Source organism: Abrus precatorius, unplaced genomic scaffold, assembly GCF_003935025.1.
Source record: "Abrus precatorius isolate BTA unplaced genomic scaffold, Abrus_2018 Scaffold2, whole genome shotgun sequence".
Lineage (NCBI taxonomy): Eukaryota > Viridiplantae > Streptophyta > Magnoliopsida > Fabales > Fabaceae > Abrus > Abrus precatorius.
In genome coordinates, this window is record NW_020874362.1 from 24,015,711 (window position 1) to 24,020,994 (window position 5,284).

The window sequence follows — 5,284 nt, forward strand, 5'->3', positions numbered from 1 at the left end:
TAGTTAGACATTTTGTCCATTCTGCATAATTTTGCAACTTTTAAACTTGTGTTTCAATTACTTTTACTGATATTTGCTGCATAATTTTCGTGGTGCAGTTCTGAATACTAACTTGTAGTTTACTTTTGCTTCATTTTGATTTGTATATGCGTGGCAAAAACAAAAACAAATCAACTCTAGTCTTTGATCCTGACATAGACATAACCTTAAGGAGATTGAGAAAAGAGTCTAAAGCAGAAAAAGTCATAGGGAGTGATAGTGAATTAGAAGCTGTCCATTCTCCAGAATTTCAGAACAATCCTAGAGTGAAAAGAACACCTACATCTTTGAGACAACTAAATTCAGAAATAGAGATGGCAGAACAAAATAGAATTAGAACATTAGGGGACTATGCAATTTCTAACATGCAAGGTTTTAACTCTTCTATAATCAGGCCAACTATTCAAACCAACCATTTTGAGATTAAACCTGCTTTATTACACTTAGTCCAACAAGATCAATTTTCTGGTGGAAATTCTGATGATCCTAACCTACATATTTCAAATTTTCTACAGCTATGTGACACCATAAGAATAAATGGGGTTAGTGAAGAAGCCATCAGATTGAGACTATTTCCTTTTTCCTTGAGAGATAGAGCAAAATGCTGGTTACAAGCTCAACCACAAGGAAGCATTACAACTTGGACAGAACTTGTGAACAGGTTTCTAACCAAGTACTTCCCTCCATCCAAAGCTGTTAAACTGAGAGGAGAAATTACATCCTTCGTTCAGCAAGATGGAGAATCATTGTATGAAACTTGGAAAAGATACAAAGAACTGCTTAGAAGGTGTCCACATCATTGTATTCCAGATTGGATGCAATTAGAGACTTTTTATAATGGGATGAATGCAGTAACAAGAACAATGGTTGATGCTGCTGCTGGAGGTTCATTAAATACAAAGTCCTTGGAAGAAGCTCAGAGGATTATTGACATGATGGCATCTTCAATGTATCAGAATTCAAACTCAAGGAATCAAGGAAGAAACTCTGGTCATTAAGCTAAAGTTCTGGAAACTTTTCTTGCACAAAATCAGCTACAAAATCAATTGTTTTCAGAACAATTAGCTGCCTTAACACAACAAATCAACAATCTGCAAACAGGGAGTATGCCTACCAGTCAGCTAAGTTGTGATTTTTGTGGAGGAAACCATGCAAATGGTGCATGTGAGGCATCCACAAGTGAACCACAAGAGCAAGTGAATTATATGAATAATTTTCAGAGACAACAGCCATCATATCCCCCTGGATTTCAATTTTCGAATAATAGAACTCAATAGTATTCTAATTGGAATAATCAATATTCTGCTGCAAAGAATTCTAACTCAAATTTGCCTTTTTCTAATGCAGGTCCAGCAACACAACAGCCTTATTTTCAGAGGAATTCATCCACTCAACCTCAAGGAAATCAGAAATTTTCCAGACCTATGAATGAGAGGTTGACTGAGATGGAAGAAACTATGCTGCAATTCATGAAAGTGACTCAAACAAGCTTCAAAAACCAAGAAGCTTCCATGAAGAAACTAGAGACACAGATTGGACAATTAGCTGAACAACTATCCAGCAGGGATGAAGGAAGATTTCCAAGCAATACAGTAATCAATCCTAAAGAGCAATGTCAAGCCATAACTACAAGGAGTGAAGCTGTAGTTGCAAGCCCTAAACCAGCAGAAAAGAAAGTAAATGATGTAGCAGAAAGAAACATTGAACAAGATCTGCAACAAGGAAATTTTAAGCTATTGAAGAAAGACCATTCAGAAGAAAAAGTAGATATGCCTATGAATTCTGAAAGGAAAACTAAAAAGCAACTCTTTGAGGAAGCTTGTAGGCCAATAGACCCAGAAAAATACAAGAGGCTGCCCTATCCTTAGAGAGTCCAAAATCCTAAACAAGAGGAACAATTTGAAAGGTTTATGAATGTCTTTAAGAAATTACAAATTAACATTCCTTCTGCAGAAGCTTTGGAGCAAATGCCTTCATATGCAAAGTTCATGAAAGAACTACTTTCCAGAAAAAGAAAGCTAGAGCATGACAAAACAGTACCTTTGACAGAGGAGTGCAGTGCCATTCTCAAGAGAAAGCTTCCTCAAAAGCTAAAAGATCCTGGATCATTTAGCATTCCTTGTGAAATAGGAAACTACACTGTGGGAAGAGCATTGTGTGACTTGGGAGCAAGCATAAATCTGATGCCATTGGCTGTTCTGCAGAAACTTGGCATAGAGGAAGTGAAGCCCACCAACATTACACTGCAGCTAGCTGATAGATCATACACTTATCCATATGGAGTTGTTAAAGATTTATTAGTTAAAGTTGACAAGTTCATTTTTCCTGCAGATTTTGTGATTCTGGACATGGAAGTGGATTCTAACATTCCTTTGATCCTAGGGAGACCATTTCTTGCAACCGGGAGAGCCTTAATAGATGTGCAGAAAGGTGAACTTATGCTTCGAGTTCAAGATGAGAAGGTAATATTTAATGTGTTTGAAGCTTTAAAATATCCAGTTGAAGATAATACATGTATGAAGGTAGATATACTGGATGCTTTTATTACACAACACCATATGAAAGAATTTGATGAAATTGCTGTGTTAGAAGAAATAATATCTGCAGGGAATGACAAATCTGAAACTCTGAATGAAGAAGATATCATGGAAATGCAGCAGCAATTGGAAGCTCTGCCGATGCAAAAACCTGCAGAAAATTTGGTGAAAGAAGAGCTGAAAAAGGACGCTAAAGAAAAGGAAAAGCAAAAGCTAGAACTGAAACAACTCCATTCACACCTGCGGTATGCATTTCTGGATGAGAAACATGAAAATCCAGTCATCATCAATAATGAATTTAAGGAAGAACAAGAGGAAAAATTGCTCAGAATTTTGAGAGAACACAAATCTGCAATTGGATGGAGTATTGCAGATCTGAAAGGTATAAATCCTTCATTTTGTAAGCACAGAATTTTATTTGAAGAGAATTTTAAACCTGTTGTGCAGCCACAAAGAAGGTTAAACTCAGCCATGAAAGAGGTAGTTAAAAAAGAGGTCATAAAGCTGTTAGATGCAGGAATAATATACCCTATTTCTGACAGCAATTGGGTAAGTCCAGTCCAAGTTGTTCCAAAGAAAGGTGGTATGACAGTTGTACCTAATGAAAAGAATGAACTTGTCCCTACTAGGACTGTGACTGGATGGAGAATGTGCATAGACTATAGGAAATTAAATAATGCAACCAGAAAAGACCATTTCCCACTACCATTTGCAGATCAAATGCTAGAAAGACTTGCTGGACATTCATTTTATTGTTTTCTTGATGGGTATTCAGGATATAATCAAATAGCTGTAGATCCTTTGGATCAAGAGAAAACTGCATTTACATGTCCATTTGGAGTCTTTGCATATAGGAGAATGTCATTTGGTTTGTGTAATGCCCCTGCCACTTTCCAAAGATGCATGCTTTCTATTTTTTTCTGATTTAGTAGAAAACATCATAGAAGTGTTCATGGACGATTTCTCTGTTTTTGGTGATTCTTTTGATGATTGTTTAGCTAATCTATCCACTGTTTTGCAGAGATGTCAAGATACTAACCTTGTGTTAAATTAGGAGAAGTGTCATTTCATGGTACAAGAAGGCATTGTCCTTGGTCACAAAATTTCAGAGAAAGGAATGGAGGTGGACCAAGCTAAAATAGAAGTCATTAGTAAATTGCCTCCACCTATCAATGTTAAGGGAGTTAGAAGTTTTTTAGGACATGCTGGTTTTTATAGAAGATTCATAAAAGATTTTTCCAAGATTGCTAAACCCTTGAGTAATTTACTTGTAAAAGATGCAGATTTTATATTTGATGATAATTGTTTGCATGCATTTTCTGTTTTAAAAGAGAAACTGATTTCTGCACCTATTCTTGCAAAACCAGATTGGAAATTACCTTTTAAACTCATGTGTGATGCAAGTGATAGTGCAGTGGGTGCTGTGTTAGGACAGAGAAAAGATAGGAAATTACATGTTATCTATTATTCAAGCAAAGTGTTAAATCCTGCACAAGTGAATTACACAACAACAGAAAAAGAACTTTTAGCTGTTGTACATGCTTTTGATAAGTTTAGATCATATTTAATGGGTTCAAAAGTGATTGTATACACTGATCATGCTGCTCTTAAATGTCTTTTGACAAAACAGGATGCAAAGCCCAGATTATTAAGATGGATTCTACTCCTCCAAGAATTTGAGCTAGAGATCAAAGACAAGAAAGGGAAAGAAAACAGTGTAGCAGACCACTTGTCCAGACTTCCTTTGGAGAGTTTAACCACTGAATCATTGGAAATAAATGAAGAATTTCCAGATAAAAAGCTGTTTGCAGTGGAAAACATGCCTTGGTTTGCTGACATTGCAAATTTTAAAGCCACTCAATTCATTCCAAAGAGGTTTACTTGGCAGCAAAAGAAGAAGTTCTTACATGACAGCAAATTCTATGTGTGGGAAGACCCATATCTGTTCAAAATTGGAATAGATGGGTTAATTAGAAGATGCATTCCACAAAGTGAGCAAGCTGAGATACTATGGCATTGTCACAATTCAGAATATGGAGGCCACCATGCAAGTTCAAGGACTGCTGCAAAAGTCTTACAAGCAGGTTTCTTTTGGCCTACACTCTTCAAAGATGCCAAGAAGTGTGTAGAAAACTGTGATAAATGTCAAAGAACTAGAAATATTTCAAGAAGACATGAGCTGCCATTAACCAACATCCTAGAAGTGGAACCATTTGATGTGTGGGGGATTGATTTCATGGGACCATTTCCCCCATCATTCTCACACGAATACATTCTAGTTGCAGTGGATTATGTGTCTAAATGGGTAGAAGCAATTCCCACCAAATCAAATGATGCAAAGGTAGTGATTTCTTTTATAAGAAAGAACATTTTTTCAAGATTTGGTGGGCCTAGAGTGATGATAAGTGATGGAGGTACTCACTTTTGCAACAAGTATCTTGAAGCTGTATTAATGAAATATGGTGTGAAGCATAAGGTTGCTACTCCATACCATCCACAAACAAGTGGACAAGTGGAGGTTTCAAATAGAGAGATCAAGCAAATTCTAAAGAAAGTAGTGAACAGTTCAAGGAAGGATTGGTCAAAGAAACTGGATGGCTCACTGTGGGCATATAGAACTGCTTTTAAAACTCCAATTGGTATGTCTCCATATCAGATAGTATTTGGAAAGGCCTGTCACTTACCTCTAGAGCTGGAGCACAGAGCAT

General features: G+C 36.6%; 1 non-coding gene across 1 annotated transcript; it reads right to left on the reverse strand.

Moving 5' to 3' along the window:
* Positions 1-737: 737 nt before the first annotated feature.
* Positions 738-844, reverse strand: LOC113860308. Its single transcript, XR_003503762.1, has one exon. It is a non-coding gene; the product is annotated as a small nucleolar RNA R71 (small nucleolar RNA).
* Between the last annotated feature and the right edge of the window lie 4,440 nt (positions 845-5,284).